This window comes from Strix aluco, chromosome 3, assembly GCF_031877795.1.
Source record: "Strix aluco isolate bStrAlu1 chromosome 3, bStrAlu1.hap1, whole genome shotgun sequence".
Taxonomy (NCBI): Eukaryota; Metazoa; Chordata; class Aves; order Strigiformes; family Strigidae; genus Strix; species Strix aluco.
The window spans coordinates 10,323,011-10,349,140 of record NC_133933.1 but is presented as its reverse complement, the minus strand read 5'-3'; the positions used below and the strand labels follow the sequence as shown (position 1 = coordinate 10,349,140).

The 26,130-nt window shown below is 47.1% G+C and overlaps 1 long non-coding RNA gene across 1 annotated transcript; it reads left to right on the top strand.

The window, feature by feature from the left end:
- Positions 1-8,612: 8,612 nt before the first annotated feature.
- On the top strand, positions 8,613-22,257 carry LOC141921666 (uncharacterized). The gene is made up of 3 exons (XR_012622730.1): positions 8,613-8,697; positions 9,090-9,218; positions 21,931-22,257. It is a non-coding gene; the product is annotated as an uncharacterized LOC141921666 (long non-coding RNA).
- Positions 22,258-26,130: the final 3,873 nt, after the last annotated feature.

The window sequence follows — 26,130 nt, the reverse complement described above, 5'->3', positions numbered from 1 at the left end:
CACAGGGCAGCTGCACAGCCTCGGGGAGGACTGGGAGGGAAGCCACAGGAGAAGACACAAGTCTGCAGTGCTGGACATGAAGATCTGTCACTTGATATTTCACACGTGGTTTGTTTTTTTTTTTTTAATGCTGAATGTTTATTTTTTGACTTATGGTAGAAAGGGTGCTCCCCTTTCATATGGAGATAAAAAGACCCAATCTTCCCCAGTCTCCCTTGGATCCCTAACTGGAGTAGGTGCAATGTAGGTGCAGGAGAAAACAGAAGTGCCATTTACCTTGTACTCCCTTACAGCCCTGTTGTCTCAGGGTGTCTGTTAGGTGGAGGCAGAGAAACAATCTAGAGAAATGATGCTTCTTGGCCAAACAGTAACTTCACAAAAAGTGATCATTTTGGTGCAGAAAGTTTCCATCCTAGTTCCTGGTCTTTTGACTCAGAGAGTAAAAGGGTGGTGTAAGTCTGTGTAACTCCTCATGGAGATTACAGCAAATGCGTCTCGAGGGTATCAGTTCCTGCTGCTGTATGATTATTTCTACAAGGTGAGATCAGGAGAAATTCCCTTTGTGTCCCAACATATGCACGAGTCTGGGCATTTTCCTGAAGCGATAGCTCTTTTTGAAGCTCTGAGCTACTTGATAGACACAACTAAAAGCACGACCATGATGTGAAACTAGATTTTCCTTTCTTTTCCTTTTCACCTGAGCACAGAAACAAAATGCTTCATTTTGGTTCACAGAGAAACCTTTGATGATGGAAGAAAACCCCAAAGATTTCATTTCATTTTGGTGAGTGGGGGAAAAAAAGGTGGCTCAGAGTTTCTACATTTACATTTCTACACTATCAGACCTCCCACCCCTTACTGCTAGTAATTGAATGAGGCTGTTATTCTATAATATAATACAGGCTTCAGCTGATGTTGATGCTCTTCAGCACTGGTTGTTTTCATTTTCAGACTAGAGAAGTCAACAGAAGGAAAGACCTGACAGAAAAAGATCTGCTGAAGAGTCTCGCCAAACCTACAAGCTACAAGCTGAGACATGGCTCAGAGTAACCTGCACTGAAAGTCCTTGGTCTTTCAACGAGGTCTTTTAACCTGGATAATGACCTTGGTCATGCCAATGAGTGGGAAGTAACCTCTTATCTTGGCTTTTGACATGGAAATTGCTGATGATGTGTTCAGTGAATGCAGGGAGCTGGACAGTGTACGCAGGGTAACTGACTTCCCATATTGGCTGTAGGTAGGAGAGAGGTACCCCACGGCTGAAGAGTTACCACAGCTCCTCTTCCAAATCCCAGGCTGCCTTGTTACAAGCCACTAATGACACCACCAAAACTCTGGGAGCTGACATTTGTCCCTCTTGAGACACCCAAACAATATGCTTCATTGACATGCTTGTCAACACAGATAATCTTGGAAAAACTGCTTGAATTCTGTGGGGAAAAAAAAAAAAAAGTCAGAAATATTGCCTACAAAGTTTACCTTACTATGTAACTTCCTCATAATACCAGTCATAAAATCCCCAGATACTTCATCAGTGAGAGGAGGCTGTCACGTTCTGGACTCTTCGTGCAAACGTTGTAGCCTTTCTTCATGTCATGAGCCATCTGGTTCCTGCAATGTCCACAAAGGAGGTGATGATGCCCACACCTACTAATGGGAGTGACACCTGAGCAAATAAATGAGCATCTGAGTCACCGCTTCTACGTAGTGCTCCTCCACCCGTGACGTGGGCAGCACTGCTGAGCTACAGAGGCAGGAAGAAAAGGTCAGGGAAGTGAGGGTTTATGAAAAGAGCTATCCATCCACGTATATCCTCAGGCACACAGTTAAACAAACAGAAGAGTGGTGAAAGAAGTAATAAATGATTACTCAAAGTTTACCTTGACTTTTTTTAAATTTATTTATCTGGAAAAGTAAACATTGGGGTATCACGGCACATAGGGGCTCCTGTATATTTTTTTGAGAAGGGTGAACTGAAAAAGGTCAAGAAACACAGTTTGAGTGACCTCAGACTGAAAATCAAAGCCACAGAGATGCAACATGATCAAAGCTGTCTTGTGGTTTCCCAACTACTTTTGCTATTGATTTTGACTGGGGTTTGGTTATGGACTTTGATAAAAGCAGGGCCAGGCATAAAAATCAATGCTGCTTCTCACCCTTATTTTCAGTCCATTATATGCTATTGATAGCACCTGATATTTTTCATCATGACAAGTTTTTATCTTCCCCCGGTTTGTTCACAAGCTTCGGACACATTTTGCCTGTCCAGTAGGTAGACACTGTACTGTCCAGACAACTTATCTGTAAGGAGATCCCTCATTTTCAGTTTTAGCATCCTTCCTTTTCTTTTTGCACTGTGTGCCATCATCTTCCGTTCACTTCAGATAAAAGGTCTGTTCTTTTTTTTCCATTTTAGAATGGGTTGAGAATAATCTTTTGTGTGTGTGCGCCTAATAAGAAAAAGAGCTTTCTTGTTTTTGTCTCGCGACAGAAGGCATGTTTTTGACTGTAGCACAGGTTAACCTACTTTTTGAAAGCAAAGTGAAGGAAACTAGTCAGGAATGGTGATTAAAGGTATGAATTTCAAAAGACAGGAGAAAACAAGCAGATGAGCCAAAGGAACCAGTAGCCTGAAACTCACAAAACCAGCAGCTGAACCCCAAAGAGAGGGGGCACAAAAAGGAAATGTGTGACACTGGTAGAAAGACAACCTGGCCAGGAGGACAAGGAGGTCACCTCAGCTTAGGAGGAGCTGTTAAGTAGAAACAAGAGGAGCGGGAAGAGAGCCAGGCTGGTCTGAGGGATAATCACAAAAGCTATCAAGTCTGGGAGAAGGGAAATATGGGTAGAAATAGAGAGAATTTAGGGCATTGGAGAAGGAAGGATGGATTAGCCCTGCAGTAAGGAGAAAGCAGGCAAGAAGATGGGGCAGAAGGTGCTGGTGGGAGGTAGAAGTAGGACAGAGAAGAGGTCAGCGTGTGGAGGTGTTGGGTGGATGGTATCCATCTTACGGCCCAACCTCCTACTTGGGCAGGCGTAAGTCAAGTGGCAGCACCGTCATGCCCGGTGCACCTTTGAAGGAAGCTGGCAGGCCACCAAGCTCCAGCAAAGGCTGCAAGGAGAGAGCTGTGAGAGCACATGGCAGGAGAAGTGTCTGTGCCACACGGTGCCTCTGTTGTGTTTGCTTTGGCATCGGTGAGGCAAATGAGATTAACTGGGAGAAAAGTGGAGTACAGATGGCAGCCAGTGTGGCTGGGGAGGGGTTGTGGGGTGGGTTATCTTGCCCTGCTGGAATCACAGCATGGGAGCAGAGACAGAGTGAAAAGTGTTGCTCAGGCAACTCTGATTGTCACTGCCATGAAGTCTGGGCAAAAGCCAGGAACTGAGGTTGCAGGAAAGCCTTAGGAGGAAATCATGCAAAAATCAAGACCAAGGCAGTGACAGCAGGAGAGCCTGTGCTTGGAAACGACCCTAGGTGCAAAGCTGGGGCAGGGCTTACGAAATTTTCTAAAAATTCCATGAAAGAGGATGTTCTTCTCATCACCACTGAGCCAACTCTTTCAGTTCAGTCAGGAGCACATGGGGTCTGTAGAGACCCTCTGCGCTGGAGAAGGCTCTTGTCCCTGTCCCCACCCAGACCTTGCTGCAGCAGGATCCCTCTCTGAACCTAGCAGGGATCCAGCACAACTCAAGGTGAGGGTCTGGAGGGGCAGAGGACAGTAATTTCTTCCATTTCTGGGCATAGTTTCAACAGTCAGCCGTCTGTATCTAATGGCCAATTTCATCCGGGTGTGCAGCGGTGCCGAAGGCGAGCAGCAGCCAGCCATCTCCTTCTCTGAGGAATGAATGCATGGCATGTCCTGCAGCAACCCCTGGAACTGTGGCTTGCTTGGAAATTCAGCTGAGCCCCCACCTGCAGCAAAAAGAATGCAAGGAGAGGCAAGAGTCCAAGCTGGAGAAAATAGCATCAGGCCATCCATGCTGCTCCCACATGATTTTCTACCAGTGCTTTTCTAAGTCAGCTTGTGCCCTTGAAAACCTGAGTAACTCAGAGCAACCAGGACATGCCTCACCTTTTCTCCTGACTCATATCCTGCTGTGCAATTGGGTACGCAAAAGCCAAAGGTTGTGATATTTTTCAGGCCACCGTCATTTAAATAGTTTCATCCAAGCCCATGAGCTGACCTGCCAGAAGTCTGGAAAGCAGGCGGCTCCCAGGGTACCACGTTTCCCGAAAACGCGTGCTCATTATATCAAATGGAGGCAGCACTTTGGTACTTAGACTTAAAGGCTTTTCTTCCATTTATTCTGCTTTGACAGAATCAATATTATAAAGATGAATTGTTTGGCCAAACTACTGTTTCCCTTCCAGACTCCCTAGGGTGAACACATTTGTGTTAGCTTTTGTACACGAACACAGGTTTTTCAGAGATTTATTACATTTATGTGAGGCGGGAGGGGGGGCGGGAAATAGCAAATCATTAATCTACAGCGTACCCACCTCTGTCTAGCTGTGCCACAGAAGATATGATGGGACTGGGAGGTGAATTTGCACAATCCTATTCTGTTTGCTCTCTCTCAGTAACTATCTTAACATCCTCCCTGTGTAGCTGTATAATTGCCACTAAATTTGAGCTCTTGAAGCGGTCACCAATTTTCAACAGAGCGGAGAAATATAAAGAAGATAGAAAGGCCTTAGCTGTGATTGCATCCAGTATCTATCAACGCTGAGTATTGTCAGTGCAGCCCTCCCTTTTTAAGTGTTTCTTTCTCCTCTGTTTTTTATGACTTGATCCCAAATTTACTTAATTCAAGAAGTGACTTTTGCAGGTGGTCCAAGATTGTCTTTGCTGTACATAAAACTGCAGGTGATGCTTTGATGAAGCACATTATAAATACTGTAAGGGAAATCACACCAACAGTGGAGAGAAGAACCGTTCAGGTCTATCTCCCTGGATAGTTTCATTCCCAAGGAGCCAGAGAGCAGGAAGAAAAGAAGCACCATAATTAAAAACAGCATATAAATCAATCTCAAAGAGTTAAATCAGAGCTGGAGGGATGGATTAGATTTTGTTATGTTATTTGTGTAGCTATTCACGCTACTCAAAATGGGAGTATGGCATCAACTCAACTGAAGGCTTTATTCACTACCAGTACTGAATGTAATAACTGAGCTCCCATGTCATTCAGCTTACCCTAACCACCACATTCCTGGGAGAAAAAGCTTGCACTGGATCAAAACCAAAGTAGGTGCACTGCAGTAAATGTTAATATTTAATCACCTGGAGTTTGCCAGCCCTCCAGCACACGCAATGGCAGAAACGAGAGCCTGGGAGCAGGTCCTCCATTCACAGTGTGCACACATTGCCCTGCTGATACCAAGGACGAAACTTTAAACTTATCAAAGTCCCTTTGATAAGATGAACTGAGTCAACCTAGGAGCTGTTATCATCAAAAAAGCATTAAAAAAAGCAGGTTTTGCTTTTTCTGCAATAGCCCCACTTGATATCAAGCTGGACTCGAAGACAAATCAGGGATATTCCTCATTACAAAGAGAAGAAAACCTACTCATCCTAGCTACCTAACGTATTTCTAAAGCAATATTTAAGCTGCTTTGTATTTATGTCATCTGACCTTTCACTCTGCAGGGCTGCCAAGGGATGGGCAGACGCGGTCATCTGTGGCCATCTGGGAAAAGCTGACCAGCCGGGGCTGAGCTGGCCTTGGTTTCCAGTGCTGGCATTCTCCCAGTCATCGTCAGCTCTCACCTTCAGAGGAGAATTGCCATCGAGTCACGGGTCTCGTCTGCTGGCACCCTGGCCAAAAATACTGGGCCTGACTTCTGAGGATTTAGAGAAGGGCGTGACGACAGGTGTAAGATGTATTGTTAGAAGGGAGAGGGTATTTTTATAGCTTGTTCCTTTTCCAAGGAAGCTGGGATATATGATGAGATAAAAAAGAGGAGATTTGAGACTCCTGGACAACTATAAGCTAATGAGGTCTGGGTCATGGTAGGTTGAAGGAGATTACCAAAGTCAGAGTACGATTCAGTGAAAAGGCATGTCTGGAGAAAAGTGGTGATGAAGTCTGTGTTTTAAGCTTACTGTCCAGGGACAAGCCACTCCATGGTGTGGGACACAAGCAGTTGCATCCTGGGTTGCTTCTTTTAGGAGATTTAGGCTGTTTTGCCAGCTCTTGTTAAGAAAATATATGCTGGAGTTTCTTATAGGGCTTTTTCAAGAAGATAGTGAAAGTCACAAAATTATTTTATTGTCTCATTTTCCCTTGCAAAGCTTCTGTCTTTTCTGCCTTGCCTCTATCAGCACATGAGCATCCTTCAAGGTCTCAGCGTCTAACCTGACACACAGCCACAACTGCTCCCCTTACCCCTTTTGCTCCATTTGAGAGAGTAACATCAGAAAATGGATTCTCTTCCAGCGTTAGCTCTGGAAACCCACGCTGGCAGGGCAGCTTTGCATGCCTGTCTCACCCAGGGAGCCGGCAATTAGCAGGTGTTGCATTAGAGCTGCTTACATGGGCTCAGCCGCACCAGCTCAGCCCTATTTTTAGCCAGGGCTGAGTTCGCAGCCAGGGCTGCGGGGCGGTGAGAAGTGATGGGCATGCTACAGGACATCAACCCCTCAGGTTTCTTACAAATCTTTGCAGTGCCTCAGAAGTCATCGACTTCCTTAAACACAAGCAAATGCAGCCTTAGGACCTCGAATTATTGCCCTTGGCTCTCCTGCAAAACCACCATGCTTTGCCTTAGGTGGTACCAGGAGATCTTTTCTTTGGGTTTGCACCCTGGTGGGTGGAAGGATTGTGCCAAGCCATCTGAGACTCGTGCACTCAGCCCTGGTGTCCTCATGCCTGTGTGATAGAAAGGTGGTTGGAGGTGATCACTAGCCCAACTCGGATGGGTGCAAGCAAGGGCAGGCTGGGAGCTGGCAGCATCCAGCGGGATGTTATGTGTGCATCCATCTGGGGCATATCTTATTTTGGGAGAAGTGGCAGGGCTCACTGCCTCATCTCCTGGGAGCTGAGTAAAAGTCACGCCAACAAACAAGGATCTATTTTAATCCCAGCCCTGACAACTGTCCCTCCTCTACGGGGGTTTGAAATGTCACCTTAAAGACAGGGGGCTTGGTACATGCTGTACAGTTTAATGAAAAAAGTCACGTGGAGCCTCATGGATAGAAGTTTGCTGAGTTACACTAGGAAAATTAAACACGCTCCAGCTGGGTTTTGCATCATCACATTTCTCATATTAAAATAACTTTTCATGTGATGGTAGTGGAAGGCCAAATTCTGTCTTTGCATAGTCGAGCACATGTGCTGTCATTGAATTGGGACCCAGGACATCACGGACGGGTTCATTTACCTCTGCGGGAATTGCTGCTCCTCAGTAGCAAAGCACGGTTCTTTAATACAAGTTGGATGTGCCCCTCTGGAGAGCAGATTTTGGTTAGTGTCCCTTGCAGTTTTCTGTGGGTACTTCTAAACATGGACATGCTTAGCCCCTTAATTTCCCATGGAAATGGTGAATCTCTCAGGGGATCTCATTATAGTCTGTATTTACAAGCCAGTCTTTGGAAAAAATATTGCATTTAACAGGAAAAATTCCTGGTAGAATTAGGTAGGAAACATACAATTCAGAGAGGCAATGAAAAGTTTTAAAACTACAGCATTTTAAAACTTAAACTCCTTGGTGTTCAGCTTTTTCCCTTGCGTTATGCCATTTAACGCTTAGATAGCAAATGCTTATGGACAGAATTAATTATAAAGGATTCACTTTTACAGCAGGACACAGGTTCAGTCCAAGTAGTTGTTCATATGAGTAAAGCTGCTTTCTTATACTCTTGTTCGAAGGATTAGGAAATGAAATCTCTTTAACTGAACAACACTGGCCATCTAATTTTCATTTTTTTTTGTAGCAAGACTTCACAAAAAGTTGACAACAACTGCTGAATATCAAAAGAACAATATATGGTAAGAATTAATGACATATATTTAGCATCTGCTCCCCATAAAGCATTTGGGGAACAGACAACTGGATAAAAAAGGAGGACAGGGACCGCATATAAGAATAGCACTTCTTAAGAACTGATGACAATAGACGCTCTGTCTCCTGTACCAGGAAAATGTACTGGTGTTTTATTGCTGTGTTTATTATTTAACTGCAGGAGGACTCACAGCCACTGAAAATATTCTACTGAGGTCCTAGCATGCTGCCGACTCCAACAAGGATGTATTTTTAAGGGGAAAAAAAGCGCAGAATTGGCTTCTCCTCCCCATCTGAAAGGGGTACAAGAAGACCAACGCCACTGGAGCCGGTGGGACCAGGATGAGGAATGGCTCAATAACCCTCCCCTGTCTCTCTCCACAGCAGTGAGCGATGAAAAGCGCACTCAGCGTGCGGTGCAATCAATGCAGGGATTGTAATGCGACTTTCCCTCCCTTCCTGAGGTCCGTCTGCAGCCTTGCCAGCACAGAGATGCCTTTTCAATAGCCCTTGCTATTTTTGGTGCCTTTTAACCATCTCGTCGTGTGACCAGCTTGGCCTCAAAATGCCACAGGGGACACAACCAGGGTCTGTTCCAGCAGAGCAAAATGGGAGTGCCGGATTGACCTGGAAGACACGGAAAGCCATGTGTGAGGAATTACAAGTCGTTACCTTATTACATGCTTGAAAAAAAGGTATGAAGAAGTTCAGCTGGGCAGAGCTCCCCCCAAAACGCATACAGGAAAGATTTAATGGGAGCAATGCACTGCCAAAGTCCTCTCCAGCCAGGACCCCTCCTCCCCAGCCCAGTTTTTCTAACAACAGGGCATTAACTTCTCTTCCCACCAGGCATTACTGCCTTGTCCAGCATTTAGCTCTTAAGCAGCCCATGTCTCTGCAAAGGCTGCGCTCCTGTGGGTGCACCCTGAGCTAATTTATATTTACTGTTTATGCTGGAACATTAATTTGCCTAGCAACCATAGATATTTTTGCCATGCTGGTTTACAATTATTTATGTGTGTTCACAGTGGCAGCTCTGCTATATACAGGGTTTATTAGGGCAGCGTTTTTCTTGGTTTTCCTCCAGGCTGGCTCCTCTGCAGCGGCTCAGCTGGGTGCTGGTGCACCTGTGGGAGCAGATGCAAAAGTACAAATGAGCCAGAGAGAAAAATGCCTCTTTTCTCACTCTGCTTCTGCTCCACCTTGGCACTTACAGGTAAGTATTTTTAAAGTATGTTTCTCTTTCTATGGGAGTCCTGGTCAGGTCTGCCTTTCTCTTTAGGTGCCCCCACCAAAGGCACCAGGGACCTTTTCTGTGTGCAAGATGCCCACTCTGCCCAGCCACCTCTTTGTCCATCGCAGAGTTAGAAGAGGTGCTGGGGAATGGTTTGGGACAGGGCTGGCTGGCTTGGCCAAAACTGTTGGGGCTGTGCTAAGGATTTACCCACAGAGGAGCTCAAGACCCCACAACTGTCCCATGCCATCTATGTGGTATGTGTTAGTACGTGCTGGTGTAAAACCAGACTGTGAGTCCAGGGTAGAGGTTTTGTACCTTTCTCACCTGGGATTCTGGGTCCAAACTGGGCTGATGAAGTGGTTCCTCTTGCAAACACATTTTCTTGGCAAGGTAGCTGACAGCCCACATCTCCTCCCCTTGGGAAACATGAAGCTGCTGGAATATCTCTGTAGCTCTTTTTCTTAAGGCTTTTGTTAGAGACAGCTTCACAATTGTCCTGTCCAAGCTGAGAACATGCATTTGAGATGTTTTTTTGGCACTGGGGGCCAACTGGCAAAGAGCAGATTGCATCCACACTCATAAACTCTCTTACCCCCGACTGCATCCAAGTTGCCTTGGAGGAAGGTCACCAGCCAAGCTGTAGGGTTGGGATGAAGTCATGGGTGATACATACCCTGTGCTGCTGACATAATCACAGCAGAACTTCAGGATTTACAACAGTGGCAGATACAGACCTTATATTTTAAATTCTGTTTCCATGTTTTCTGCTTGCTAACTCACACAATGATAGACATCTCTGGGTTTGGTTTGGTGCAGAGTCTCCAAACCATCTAAACCCTCCTGAGCTTCAGAGGAGCTGGATCAGAAACAAGCAGCTGGGTCCTTATTTTAGAAGAAAGCCCAAATCAAGCTCTGAGCACCCCGTGTGTGGGAAAAGCATGGATTTGAATTTAGATGGCAACTTTGCAGCTCTGGTATTTCTCTGACCTTGCAGCTGCCATGCTGCCCAGGCTGGTGTAGCTTCTGTCCTCTGTGTGGTGTAATCTAGCCAGCAAAATAACAACAGAGGCTTTTCTGCTCTTCCCAAAAACATTGTGCTTCCCAGAGGACTGTAGTTGTGGCAAACATGGAGACCATAGCCCACAAACCGATGCACGAGGACTGGCCTTGAAAGCCAAGCACACTGCTGCTCATAAAGTAGAGAAGCAGATCTCCTGAGCTAAGGTCCAGCTTGCTAGAGACGATCTTCGTAGCAAAGCTACAGCATGTCTGGAAGTGCCTCCTGAGCTGTTCATGGTCCAAAATACTCCTCTTGCATCTGGAAGGTTCAGGACTTTCCTCCTGCTAGCTGGTCCAGGGGAAACAGAGAGAAGAGTCATTGCAGCTGAGAAGGATGGAGCTACCTGGTGGAAACAGAGAAGAAAAGCAGGGGAAAATCATCACAGCAGATGACAGTGGCTGGAGAAAAAGCAGGTTAAGAGTGGGAAATGTCTGCAGAGAGAAGTCTTAGAAGGAAAAGTGAGGGAAGAATGAGAGAAAGGAGGAAATTGTATGCCACCAAAATGATCGCAGGAAGGTCTGCCGATGTGGTTTTTTTATACTGGCTGCAATCAGGATGTGATCCAAGTGTTTCAAGCTCCAGCTGTGCCAGTCCTTTGCCCCACTCTGCCTCTCTGTATCCTGGCGCAGCATCTCTTCTGGATCAGCCATTTAGACAGGTGAGGGCAGCAGGAAGGTTTCAGGACATAAAGAAATCTTTACATCTTTTTATTTGTTTTAATATGAGATCATGAAGCCATGTAAACATGTATTTTTCTTTAAATCGGAAAATTCTTGTACATACATGCATATATTTATTTATGCACAAACATCTCTTCACAATGCAGAAACAGGTTGCTTCTCAGTTCTTTATCTACTTAACCTATAATTTCTCCGAAAAGAGCCATGGCAGCAAGCCAAACTTTAGTTTTGTTGATGGAGGGATCCACGCTGATACCATCCCCTCCACTAACCCACTAGCTGTGGGACTGCCACTGTGTTATCCCACAGCTTATACCTGTTCACCAGCAAAACATTGTTCCAGCAAAAAAATGTCCCTCCCATTGAAGGAGAAAGGTCTTCCCTAAGATATCTAATCCGCTGATGAACAAAGGTGACTGAAGAGGTTTTCTGCACTCCCCCTTGCCCAAAGCGCTGGTGCTGGGGAAGGGCAGGATGTCTGGGCTGAAGGAGATGGAGTCCCAGTTTCCGCCAGCCAGGGTCGAGGAGTTCTCCCTGATACTGCCAGCTGGACATACTGGTTTGGCTGGATTTTCACGTTCTTCTACGTATCACAGGTTACTTCCGAGCAGCAGTGCTCCCTCTGCACATGAGAGGGATGATCTGCCCTGGGAAGTGAGTGGGAGGGAACCTGTACTATTTTGGCTTCTCTTCATAATCTCCCATGCACACCCCGATGGTGGTACACTGGTACCCAGGACCTTGCGGTGCCTAGCGTGAATAGAGGTGTCGCTCCCGTGAGCTCAAACCTCTCTCCCTCTCTGCCCCACAGGCTTGGGGAGCTGCTGGGGTTGGGTGGAGCATGCTCGCCACTAAAACGCTTTTCCTGCGTTATTTCACTCGCAGGGAAACCTAAACCGTTGACTGCACGTATTTGCTGACTCAAAGCCGTGACAGATGATGCTGTAATCCAAATGTCACCGTGGCGGCAACCTTACACTGGGCGACCGGGGTCGTGGGTCTCATGACTATTGTCATATTTTTGGAGCTGTGCTTAGCCCAGAGATAAGGCTTCCCTTTGCAGCTTCCTTTCCCTGCCAAGATTATGGCCATGTGTGCACAGCCCTCCGCCCCAGGATGCACCATCAGCAGCTTCTGGGAGGGCCCTGTGGGTGGGGACGGAGCAGCTCTCGGGCTGCTGGGGCTGGCAGGGTCCTCTTTGCTTTGGTGGTTCTTCCTTGTCTGGGGCAAGCACTAGCACCTTGTCCCCAAATGGTCACCTCCAGGCCACGAGACCATCGTGCATTCCTGGTGCTTTCAGTTCTAAAGTTGTTCTATGGACAGTGGGCTGATATCTATTGCTTTGAGTTATTTTAAAACAACATAGGAAGCTCTTTTCCTTTCTCTGTGTCACTAATATGGAAAAGTTGAGCTCTTCTTTTCAGGTTTGTGTCAAGTTTAAAACACGCCTAAAGTTTAGGGAGCGTCCAGCCATGGAAGTGCTGGCAGAATCAACCGGAGAGGAGCTTTACTGACTTGTTAAGGTCTTAAGATACCCCTAGAGGCACTTGCAAATGGACTTGGCAAGATTTTATTCTGCTTTTATTGGATCAATATCAGTCAGCTCTTCAGGTAGTTGCCTGAATATATTTTTTTAATTTTTATTTGTTGTGAAAGGCCTGACTCTCTGTGACCAGAAAGATGCTTTCATCTCACTTGGGGGCAGATGGGGCCTTTGCAAGTCCCAATCAACATCGGATGCTGGTGGTCTGTAATGTGTGCCAGTCCCTCCAAACTCAGATGGACTCATCCCATTTGCTCTAAGAGCACTTTACATCATCCCAGGGTATTTTAAGGCCAGGTCAGTGTAAAGTGGTTTTGGTATTAAGGAGTATCAGGCCCAGAGATTTTGTAACTCCACTTATTGCAATCCTCATAATCAGCTTGAAGTCTCTAATTAGCTGCAGTAATGACTCAGCCCTGTAGACAAAGGTTGAAGGTGAAGGGTGACATGTAAGAGTTACTCTTTTATCTGTGAAAGGCTGAGATGTATTGTGCCTTTTTTTTAATAGGAGAGCTGAGCAGCTAGGAAATTTACCCTCTCACAGGTTTCATTAATGGCATTAAAAAGCTATTCAATATGTTCAAAAGCCATATCCGCCTCTCTTCTGACCAGATCAGAAATCTCTCTAAATCAGCTTTAAAAGATCCAATTGCTGAGCGGCTGGGCTTTCTGGAGGCCACCTGTGTCATCACCCTTTGGCACCTATAAGGTGAGATCTTGGTTTGCTGAGGATTGTGGTCTTTCCTGGGGAACCATGGTGCCTGGTGCCCAGTTGGTGATCCAGGCTCCCTGCCCAGCTGAATCCAGCTCTAGGCTGGTCCTCAGAGAAGTGGCTTGGGAAGGAAAATATGCCCATCCTGGGCAAATTTAATTAAAACCTTACAAAAGAAAGGAAGAAATTCTTGACAAAGGGGACTATGAAATTCAAAGGGAAGGCTGCTTTGCTAGCTCTTGTTGAGTGAATAGCTGCTGGAGTTTCTTGAGTCCCCATAAATGGCTATAATTTGCTTTTCAACAGCCTCTACTAATGGTTTTGCAGAAGTATCTCATTAAAGTTTATGGGAGCTTCCAATCTTCTGGGCCTCTGAAAAAGGCAGAAGTTATTCTGTGCCTTCAGCTGAATTCATGAGTTGATCTCATCAAACTTCTGTCTCCAGGAAAAAGTCCTGTGCTTATTTCCTGACAAGCTGTCATGTTCCCATCTGTGTGGCTTTGTGTCCCCATCTCCCAGCCATTTGGGTGAAATCTGCTGTCCCACAGGGTTGCAACTAACACATGGTGATGGAGATGCTGGGCAAGACCCAAGAAGCTGATAAAGTACAACAAAATCCTTGAGGTGTTTGTTGCTTGGGTATTTAGCATTTTAACACCCATTGCAAGGTCTTCTGCTGCTGGGCTCTATGCTGAGCAGGTAAAAAAAGGTCCATAGCAGCAAAGATGTTGCTGTGTTCAGCCCTGCAGTGCAGACTTTGCAGCATCAGTCCTGCAGCACCGTGTAAAACATCCATGGGGGACTGTGTGGGGCTGCAAGGGGCTTATGAGGGCTGCATGCTCTCACTTCCCATAAACAACAGTCTTGGAATGGAATAACAACAGCTTGCTGGAATAACAACAGTCCTTATGGGAGACCTCTAAAAGAGACACCCCGGCCAAACAGGAGCACAGGGGGATGCTCAGCAGCCCTGCGGGCTGCTTTAACCAGCTCTGGCTTTGCCATGCTGGCTCTTGGGACCTCTCTCCCTTGGGGACAAGCTCTCCAAAGAAAGGATCTGGCATGTGGATCCTTGCAGGCTGGGGGATCCCAGCACCCCACTGCATTCCCACGTGGTTGGAGCTGGCAAAGGGTGAGCCACCTTCGAGCAGGGAGCTGGTGGCTGTGATGAGGCAGAGTGGTGGCTCTGCAGCTCGAGGCAGGGTTTGGCCATGCCGTGCCACTGCTGGAGCGGAGCCACCTTTGCCTTGCTGCTGGGACAGAGGGTGAGGAGGACAAGCTGGCACCTGCACCAAGAGGGGCTGAGGTGCCATAAGCCGAGGAGCCAGTGAGATGTGGAGCAGCCCTTGGAGCTCCAGGCTTGGCAAGAATAGCACCAAGCAAAAATGGCACGTCCCCTGGAGACGTAGCACCTGCCAGTTTTACCTCTTGCCCAGCCATGCAGCTTTGTGGTCTTGATTTTTTCAGCCTATTTTCCCTTTCAATGAAAAGATTACTTTTTAACTTTTTGTCAGTCCCAAACTTCCTCAAGGGTCAGAATGGCAAGCCCTGCCTTAAAGCCCAGTGTGGCAATGCATGGACGAGAGATGCCAAAGGTCAGGCTAGCTTGGTCATACTATGCATATAGCCTGTATAGAGTGCTTTCAGCTGCTGCCTGGCCCAGCACCAGGTCAAATCTGTGTGGCTGACAAAGACAACAGCATCGTCCCCTCACCCTAACACAGGAACGTGGCCCAGCAAGTTCACCATCACAGTAAATCAACTTGTTGCTTTCCTTATTTGAGGCTTCCAGCTGGCAACCCTGCAAACCCCGCAGTTTTCCCTTCCTAACAAATCAGTTTCCAAGATTTTTTACTGAAAGCTGCAGAATTTGGCTCCTCTGTGCGATTTGTATTCAGTGAGAGCCTCTCGCTCCTGCCTGCTCCTCGCTACCCTGCGATGCGGCAGTCCTGTTGCAGTCTCTCCACAGCCTGATCTTGGTGGCATGTGAGGTCATTTCCCATAGCTACGGATAAAGCTCGGGGACCCAAAAGGGAGAAACTGCCTGTGTTGTAGAACTAGTCCTTCACCAGTATGGCCAAACTCCTGTAAAAGCCTCTTCACTCAAGCGGAGAACATTTATTGCCCTTGATAAGCTTGTAAGACATTTCTGGCTGTTTCTGGATTTCTCCATTCATGTTTTGCCCCATAGCTTAAGGTAACTAGAGCAAAAAAAAATGAAAGACCTCTTGGACCAGGTGTGGTTGAGGTGGGAAGCCTGGCGTTGAAGCGCCTGCTTTCATATGATCAGGACCCAACTGCAGAGTAGGAAATGCTGTTGGCTTTTAGCAGCTGTTGATGGGGCAAAATACAGCACATCGCATTATATGCTCCCGGTAACAAGCATAGCCCAAGGCAGAGCAGACACCCCAGGTCTCCTGTGCTTCAGTAGCTGTGGCTCTGCTGCCCGGCACGAGGTTGTTCACTCAGGCTGCTCACTGGACCCATCTTGTCCAAAAGTCACACGATTGGAGACCTGGTTTCCTATCCTGCCCTCTATTTCTGAGGTGCTGAGAGATGATCCTTAGGTATCACTCATTGTGCTTCCCTTGACAAGGGGTTGTTTGGGGCAAGGAATACTTCTGGGCTTGTTGTGTGCCTACCCCCAGAAGCAACTTGATCAGGATTGAAAGTTATAGGCCCCTCCGTGAAAGCGTACCTGGGACAGAAACGTCTGGCTTTATGTTTGTGGTGTTTCATTCTTCACGGATGCAGTCAAAGCACAATTTCACTGCTGGCTAAAAGCTTAGCCAGGACATCAGGATTTGGCCCTTGTTGCTACCCCTGCAAATACAGACTCCGTAAGGACTTCCTCATGGACACCCGCTCCCGAATTTGGGTGACGGAGTTGTGGACGGCTTTAGAGATGCCTCTTGCAATTCTTCCTACAAGCTGCCAGAGGTCTGCTGCGGCCAGATGAGGAAGATCTGCCTGACACAGGCTTCCCCCACCAAGGAGGATGCAGACTGGAACAGAAACCTAATCTGTGCCTGGCTGGGTTTTAGTGCCCCTTACTGACTCGCTACATTAGGCAGCAAATCACTTGGGAGTGCCGCGGAAAACCAAAACATGTGTGCACTGGGACCATCTACTTCTCCAGAAGAAAGCATCACTGTGTGGTAAATGATTAATGGGAAAAATATTGCACCGCTCCCCTCCAAGCCTCCTCCAGCTGTGCTGATGCCCTCCCAGGACATGATGCTGCTTGGCAACCAGGCAGACATCATCCCCTCCCTTGCTGTCCAGCACGCAGGGCAGCCCAGACAAGCACAGGAGGGACTCACAAGCCTTGGAGTCACTATTTTGGATCAAGAAATGGAAAATCCTTTCTCTGGGGAGGTGCTGTCCTGTCTTCTCCAGGCATTTTGAGGTGCAGTGATGGCTCGGTCTCACCCAATTTTGCTGGAGACCACCTGTATGGCTTTGGTTCAGAGAAGGAACCTCTGTGGCGTGAGGCTGCTCACTGGCCCCTCTGCAGTCCTTTTCTCCACCAGTGTTGTGTCCTACAGCCACCGCTTGACCCATTAGGATGGACCACCATTGCCCCCAGGAAGTCCAGAACCTCACTGAAGGCATGGGTTGTACTTCGGTAAGCATCTGCTTGACAACGGCTAAAACGCAGTAAATGTGATTTATAATCAACAGACAGTTCTATTGTCCCACAGGTTTATCATCCAACATTTAAAAAACAGAACCACGGACAAATTTAACCCCTTCCACCCTGAGTTTGGGTGGAAAGGATGGCAGCTGGTGGTGCTCCAAGAGGATTTGTGCTGCCACCAGCAAAGCCTGAGCAACTGTGACATGTCATCCAAACACATCTGAGACTCTGCCTTTGCCACCAAAATGAGATAATGGTGGTAATATGCGGTGCTGTGGGCACTAGAAATAAATTGTTTTCTGACATTTTGTTTGGCTTCTCCATGACTATTTAGTACTGTGAAGAAAACATTTTGGCAGGGGTTCCAGCTGAAGTCTTTTGTCCCTCTGTAACTAAGGAAGGGAAGCAAGCATGGCCTTAATTAAAAGGATTTACTAAGGGCTCTTTCTAGGGACAGTCTGTGAAACAGGATTGTTTCAGCAGAGATGGAGCAGGGAAGTCCAGCATGGAGCAGGCTAGAACTAAAAGGATGAAATCCACCTATTTCCATCAGAGAAGGGGTAAAAGAGCAGGGCAGGCTTTGTGGAAAGTCACTGTCCTACCAGAAAAATCCTTGTGAGTGTGTCCCAGGGGCTCCCGGGAGATTGTCTGGCAGTGGATGACTTGGCTAAAAATGCAAGATATGGAAGAGATGCGAAACATGCTCATTTGTAACAATAAATACATGATCTTCTCCTTTCTATTATAGACTCAATATTCAGAGAATGCGCCCAAAGTGAACAGATGTAAAATTAAAACAAAACAAAAGCATTAAATCAACAATAACAATCCTATTACTTGAAATGGGTTAGCAGCTTGCATTTCTTGCCTTCCTCCTACATCGCCTTAGATATAAGCACCTGGAGGGACGTCGGTGGCCCGAAGGGACTACATGTTCTTTGCAGATTTCTCCCAGGGGCAGGACATCCTCATTGAGCCATGGCTCCAGGCTTGAGGCTGTCCTGACTTTTAGTCCAGCAAGAGCCTGCCAAATCTCCGCGAGAACGCCTCATTCCTCCTCTGTGAAATTACTGCAGCATGACCTCACGAAGGCGGTATTTACACCACGTGTTATGTCTATGAGAAGCAGCTGTGCAGAAGCATTCGGCTGTCGGGAAGCCTCATGTTGCCAATGAAGTTTTGGGATGCAGCAGCTTCAGTCGTGCCTTTCCGTCAGGTCGATCCTGTGACCCCAGACTGCAGCCTGCTAACAGAAAGCAAACCAGTGGTCTGGGGTTTCTCTGCTGACTCCCCCAAAGGCAGCTGAAAACCTGGAGCTCACCACTGGCCCTTTGGGCTGCTCCATCCCCCAGGTGCTTAGCAGCACCATCATCATGGGATACACTTCCTCCAGTCGAACCACAGAGGTCCAGAAAAGATCAGGTGTCCTGGAGAATTTGTTATATGCTTGAGAAGAGGTGATATTTGGTTCCTTACCCCAGTAGTGGTGTATATAATCCTGCCCATGCCAGGGAAGGAGACTGTTGATCTGTCAGTAAGGTACTAGCTTGGCACAACCATTGCGAGAAATAAAATGAAAATGGATCTGTTTTATGCATTTCAGGGGGAAAAAGGGTCACTTGGACACACTGGGGTTGGTCCTCTGGTTGGCTTTGCAGCGCTGCAGGACTAGGAGCTGGCTGAAGAGTACTGTTCCCTCTCTGGGACAAACTCTATCGCGCTGCTGCGCATGGGCTTGTGAGCACAGTCTTTGTTTTCCCGCAGAAACTAGGTGCTTGGGTAACCATGCAAAAAAAACCCAAACAAATACCAGTGGTGATTTGGAAAAAAAAGGTCACCTCTCTGGATGGGACATTTGGTGGGAAGCCAGGTGTGCACAGCTAGGGCTGGTGCGGAAGCCCAGGGATGGTCCCCAGTACACTGGAGGGCGGGGCTGCTGCGCAGATTTGGGCCGCTAGACAAACTCACTGTTAAACAATGCGAGTAGCTTGTTCCCGTGTTTTTCTTTTCCTTATTTAACTTGAGGATTACTGTGTGTTACAAAACTCAGCAGCAGTTAGCAGGAAGCTAAGATTTTTTTTTTTTTTTCCCTCTTTAAATTTGTGCGGTTAATATGGTATTGCAGATGGAAGAAAGAAGTAGTTGTTTAGTAAGTATACAGCCAGATTAATTTTTTGTGATGGATGGGGATAGGAGATGGATGTTTTTAGCATCCATAAATTTACCATTCTAATTTGTGCTTATATTTCCCTACAACTAAGGATTATCCTTCTCTTTCACCTTAAGCCCCTGGTTCTGTCCGTCTCTGTGAGAATATTGCGTATTCCCCTTCTCATTCAGATTCTAATGTTACCGTAAATGAAATTTACCTTTCAAATAAATACTAAAATTCTGTGCACCTCATGGCTTTCACTGTACTTAGGCACATACCTCCTAACTACTTGAAAGCATTCCCTATTGTCATAATCTGGGATTTTATATTAAAATCTGTCAGTAGTTTCAGTACCTCCTGCACGAACGAGAATAGGAGCTATCCAGAGAGGAGACCAGACAAGTTCAGACCCAAGAAATGGTCCGGCAGGAGCCTTACAAAGCCCAGCAAAGGCAAATGCCATATCAGAGATGGAGATGGAGCCAGGCTCCTCTCAGAGGTTTCACAGGGGAAGGTGAAGAGGTAATGGGCACAAGGTGGAAGATGAGAAATACTGGTTGGACATTAGGAAAAAATGTGTTCTCCATGAGGCTGATCCAAAACTGGAGTTCAGCAAGGCTGTGGGATCTCTGTCCTGGGAGATGCAAACCTCGGCCCTGAGCAACCTGATCTAGATGGGTTGAAGGAGGGACATCCAGTCGACCCAGCTTCAGAGGTCCTTGCTGGTCTCTGTTCTTCTGCAGATCTATGACTCATGGGGAAAAACCCACAGTCTATTGGTGGAGAAACCAGAGAAGTTATAATCACTCCTTTAGTCTTGTTCTTAATGAACATGTTTGGTTTTTTATTGCCAAGTTCACCATGCCCCAGTGCATGTCCTTTCTTTCTTTCCAACATTTAAGATCTAATTACTTGCCAGTCAAACATCTCTTCATGCTCCGCTTGTCCAAGTGGAGCAAGAGAGGACTGGGTAACCGTCTCTCACCCCTTGCCTCCAGCTGCTGGTCAGTCACCAAAATCCTCCTGAGATGTTTCACCGAACCCACAGGAGGAGTCACCAACAGGTCTAGTCCTAGTCCTCTGGGCTAGGACTTTAATCAAAGTTTCTGTGCTGACCTGATTAAGCCAGTGGGCCCAAACAGGGCCCTGGATGGTTCATGCTGTACGTTGTGATGACAGGCTACCAGGGCTGATAAAATCACTCATTATATAGGGGACCCACAAGGCCACTGCAACCCCATGGATGCGGATGTGTTGCCCCATGGGGTGTCATGCCCAGCCTCGGGCTGGGTCAGGCCACCCGGGGCTCCAGGATGAGCGGTGCTTGGTACACAGCTGTGTAATTTTGCATCCTGGATGACCACTGAGGTTTGTGCTCCTTGCTGTACCTCCTGTGCCTCTGGAATGGGTCTGCTGGCATGAAGGGAGAAGCTACAGCTCTCAAGTGTAGACTCAGGGCAAGGAGGTTGCTGCCTCCTCCGCTCCTCCCCATCCTGATACTTGAAGGGGTCATGACACCCCTGTTTTGCTTCCCTGTTGCATCTCTCTCACTGGCATGGAAATAACAACAGCCTGGACTTGGTGCCTCTTTGACAGAGCCGCCTCACCTTCCTGGCTTCACCTACAACCCCAGAGTAGGACATTTTGATGCTCGCATCCCCAGCCAACCCCAATGGGGCAGCTAGGGACCATCGGAGACACTCACCATCGAGTGGCTCAGCCCCATGCCTGGCAGACACAAAGCATTACTATCACCCCCAGACCCACGCCAGACCCCTCAGTGCCAGCGTGACGTCCCCATGCCAAGGTCCACCACGCCCCTGGTTGCAGGGGACCTGCCTGATCGTAGGCGCCGACATCGGGAGGTGGGTGAGCCTGGCATGGCACTGCAAGGCTCTCCCCACCTGGGATCTCTGGGTGGGCTCAGCCACCTTGTCTGAGCTAGGTCCTGGGTCCAGCCTTCAGCGTGTGGGGGAAAATGGGGAAGGCCGTCACCCCGCTGTGGCTGTAACGAGATGTTTTCCTCCCACCTCTCCAGCACTTGGCTTCCAGCCCCGAAAGGAAGAGCACTGTGCCAAGAATTTCTACGACTGTGTCCAATGGAGCGAGCTGACACCTGATTTGCCCTTAATTACAGCAGTGGGAATAGGCCCAGGGGCAAATGTGAAAGGGTGACAACCGGGTGGTGATAAAGACAAAACTTGTCTGTCGTTTGCCATAAGGGCTCATCCCAAGGGCTTTATTTCCTATGAAAAATCAGGAGAAAGACTTCCAGAGAAGTCTGCGGACTTCCAGAGAAGTCATGGGACAGGATGCATAGAAACCCTGACTTCCCCGCTGCCATGCCTACACCTCCAGACCAGAAAGGGCTTCGCTATTCCACGCAAAGCCCCCTTGCAGCCTTGTGTCGGGACTGACGTGCATGCTGCTTGCATGCTGACACGTCACCAGGTGCCAGGCGATGCAAAATTACTGCAAGAAGGGAGTTAAAAATAGACACTGAATTATTCCAGAGCTTTTGACCAGAATATTTGTGGACAAAGTAGCCCCCATGACCTTGTGATCCCTGAGCAGCTCCAGCCATTCCCACACCCCCCAAACTAAGAGACCCTGCCCTTGCTACCTCTGCTGTGTTCCCGGTTTGCTACCTTCCAAAAACACTATTCAGGAGTGCTGCAGCTCTGAGCGGGCTTGCCTGAAACCTCCAGACAGTCCCCGCTGAGGTTGTTAAGAGGGGATTTTTAGGTGTAACAGGGCTTGTTTCTGATCCAGTGCCTTTCAGCTGTTGCCCCAAAGATGTGCTGTGTGTCCTTGTTTTAAACATGTAAAAGAAAGAGAGTGAGGAAGCCATAGAAATTTTTTAAAAATTATTTTATTTTATTTTATTTTATTTGAAATTAAAAGGAAAAGCCTGCACAGCAATTGGCTGAAGCACCTCAACAGTTCACCGGCGATGCTCAGCCCTGCTTACAGGGTTCTCCCCACCCGCACTCTGCTCACGCAGCCCTCGCTCAACTCCACCTGGTTCAACCTTATGCTGCTGGCCATAGATCACGGATTTTTATACCTTTTTAAATGCTTGGGAAAGGTTTCAGAAGAATGCAGCCGCAGGTTTCTGCACCCCATGTTGGAGTCCTGGGGTATCATGGACCGGTGCCCAAGAGGCATATTTTTTAATAATGCAATTTGAAAGCGTTGATCTGTTTGGGGCTATTAAATTTGTTAACGCAATGCTTTACATCCTCCTGGGCTTATTGTTTTAACTCGGCTGCTCGCCAGCCAGCAGAGGCAGGTCGAAGGGGAAACTGGAGTGGGACCGATGGTGCTCGCTGATGAGTCTCTTCTCGTTTATGAAATATTGCAAGTGGGTGTTGGTCACGGGAAACGAGTCTCCAGAGCAACCCGGGAATCTGTCAGGCGGGTGTTTGCGCTCACTGGACAAACTGTGTGGAGCTCAGGCACAGCGTGCCCCGCACACACCAGCCAAGGGGGCTGAGAGGCAGATTTGTACCCTTTCCCAGACACTCACTGCCTCCTCCTGCCAAAAACCTGATTTTAAAAAAAAGAAAAAAAGAAATATATATATTACTGTATACAGTTCTATATATTCTATATATGTTATAGATTTTATATATATTACATAATTATATGTATCTATAATATAAATTCAAATATATATTTAATATATATAAACCTATAAGATTATCAAATATGTATAACAATATATAGTAATATATATTTATATAATAGATATATACATGTGTGTTTATATAACAATATATATACACATACCCTTGGGGATCCATGTGTGTAGCATGTCTGCTTTGCTGGATGCCTGGACGCATCTCCTGGGATTGTATATCTATAATATAAATACAAGATTTTGGATGGGATTGTATATCTATTCTATAAATACAAGATTTTTGATTTATACATGTGTATTTATATACATATTTACAATTTATATATGTATATAAATTCCTGGATTTATATATGTGTATTTACATTATAGATAAATATATAAATATGTATTTATATATTATGGAAACATATAACATATATAGCGAATATATAATTTATATTTTTTTATATGTACACACATACGTATCCAGGAATATTAAGCAGTGTTTTTACTAAGCACAAGACCCAGGGGCAACAAAACTGGGAGCAGACCATTTCAGAGGAAGGGCAGACCTATAAAATTATGAAAAATACTAAATGCTGCAAACTTCACCCCCATTTTCTCAGTCTTGGGTGCACACTAGATCCTGTGAGGGCAAGAAGGGCTTTCTCTTGCCAGAGCCAAGCCCTCAGGCTGCTCCTGCCCTTATGCCGCAAATTAGGCTCAAGCACCTGCTCAAAAATGGCCTTGGGGGGCTCCTGGGGAGAAGTACTTGGCCACGTTGGGGAAGGGGTCTCCCCCTACCGTGCCCAACGGGGCTGGGGATGCTGCTTCACCTTGCAGGTTAAAAAAGAAACTTAGCTGGGACATCACCTTTCAGCTTAATGGAGAAATGGCTGTAAAGCACCCACGTTACTATTTATATTATTTGGAGAACAAAAAATGAAAGGTTTTTTTCTATTATTCCCTGGTCAGTAAATTAAAAAGTTTACACCCTGGCTTTCCAAGCGCCTCCTGGCCACGTTTCCCTGGCATTTGTGCTGTGTCTTTTTCCCCGTGAACACTCAGATTTCCATTATCTGCTGATCCTGCTCAGCTCGGGTGAGTCAGTTAATTGGCAATAAATGAAACAGCTGAAAAACAGACTGAGGATAGAGAGAAAATAAATGTCCTTGGTGGGAAACTTAACAGGGAGAGCTAAGGAAGAAATAAATGAGAGGGAGATGAAGGGATGATGCTGGGTACCCAGAAGGGCTTTTTCATCTGTCCTTGCCAGTGCCAGCTTGCGTGCCAGAAATGAGCCCATCCAAAAGGCGACTGTCCCAGGCAAAAACCACCAGCGCTGAGACAAAAGCGGGATGCGAAGAAGGCCTGGAGTAAGGAGAGGACAGGACCAGCTCTTTTGGCAGCATCTAGCATTGGTGTTGGCTTCTCAGGTGATGAAACCAAAGGAAATCGCTATTGTATTTATTTTATTCTTGTGGCGTATTTACGAGGCATTTTATTTATGAGGCATAAAAACCAGGCGGCAGTTTGGGTTTGGTGCCTTTTTCCCGTTGCTGCTCACTCTGATGTTCGCGATGTGGTACAGCCCGATGTTCCTGGGAGATGCCGGCCTCCCTGGGTGAGACGGTGGCATCAGGCACCAGGGGAGCAACACCTTATTTTTTATTCTGGCCATTTTGACCCCCTATTGTCAGAGTTTCTATGGCTACTTAACCCAAAATGTTGGCGCAGACGGACAGACGTCTCACATCACGTCACTCCCTGCACATCCCTGGTTGGTGTTTTCGGGAGCAGCGGCATCAGGAGGCTGTCTGCATCAGCTTGCATGCGTCCTGTGGGAAAAACCTCTCCCTCTTGTTTTAATCTAGCTCTTGGGCAATTAAGTTTGTTAAAATAAGGCCAGGGACTTGTGCTGCACAGCTTCTCTGTCTGTCTTTCAGCCAACTCCTGCCGAAGGAGTCAGGAGGAATTGCTGGGGGCAGACCTTATCAGCCCAAACAACTTCATTTCCTTCATCTTCCTAAAAAGATGCCATCAGAGCTCTGGGCACTCAGAGTTTTACCAAAATTTGCTGTTTTCAGATGGGTTGATTCTGATTACCTCCATCCTAAGTGATGCAGTGGCCTGACCGACACCATCAGTGCTCAGTCTTGATTTTTAACTTATTTCCATAAAAGTCAGTGAAGGAGGGAAGGTTTTCTCTTGGTTCCACCGCAGAGATAGGTCACTGGAATTAGTTGTATTACCCTGTAATTATCCTGTAAAAGGATGGCTGTAAAAAGGTTGTTCTGGTACTATCTGGAGATTGTTTAGCTTGCATTTTTGGCTTGCAGATGTTGGATGTGGGATCGTAGGAGAACTGAGCTGTAGGAACGGAGCACTGGGTTTAAATCAAAGCATGTTAACTAACAGTGCGAGGACAGGAGTGGGGCTGCTCTTGCATTTAAGGTAGCAGCAAGCTCCCATCAATGTCTGGAGAGAAGGACCAGGACTTCACTGACATCCTGGAGTGAGTCCTGGACTTTCCTGCTGGTGGATCTAGGGCAGAAGAGGAGCCACTGCACCTGTCTGGTGGTACAAAGAGCAAAGGGATGCTCCCTAGTCAAGTGGATCAGGATATAAAATTCATGGAGCACTTTAGATCTTCGCATTTTAGGTTTTCTTCAAAGCCGAGAGGCAGAAACGGGCAGATCCAGATGGTACCCCAAAATGAACTGACTGCCTTATCCTGGGGGTTGCCTGTTTTTCCCCAGACTCTACAGGGAGTCTCAAGCACTTTGGCTGAGCCTTGGTGCCTGCAGCCGGGAGGCACAAAGCCCACCCTGCCCGTCCCAGGAGAGGCTGCCTGTGACTCCCAGCCATCCACCTCTTGAAACTGGGGTTCAGCAGTACCCTGCCAATTCCCATACCCCTCTCCTCATGGAAGTGGGGCACTGGTCTTGTTTGCAGTTCAACTTGGCGTGGATGTAAGGGGCTGTCCAAATATGCATTAGTTTCCCTATTATTGGTGTAAAGGGTTGCACTCAATGAGTCAATCATGTATTACCTATGGTTTTATACACAAACATATGTATATGTCCCTATAGAGCTGGTGGGAGGGAAGGACCATCCCTGTCTCCCCAAAACACAGCAAAGCTGGGCCCACGGACCCACGCCACCTCCGAAGGTGGGCTTGGGCCAACACGTTGGTCTGCAGCGGGGCATCGGAGGCATTTCCCTTCCACAGGCGCTGCCGTGGGGCAATGCTCTGGCACAGAGCAGCCGGGCCCTGTCGCACCTTGACCCCTGCCGGTAAACCTGCCAATCCCAGCGTTTGCCAGATCCAAGTTTTTCTTTCTCGAGTTTAGAGCCAGTATCTGCTCCCAGCCCTTTTGGGCTGCTGTTGGCTCCCACCCACCAATAAATGTAAAAGGGTGCTGAGAAGTGCTTATGGTGGGAAGAGGCATGGGCTTTTCTGCCATAATCGGGTGTCAGCA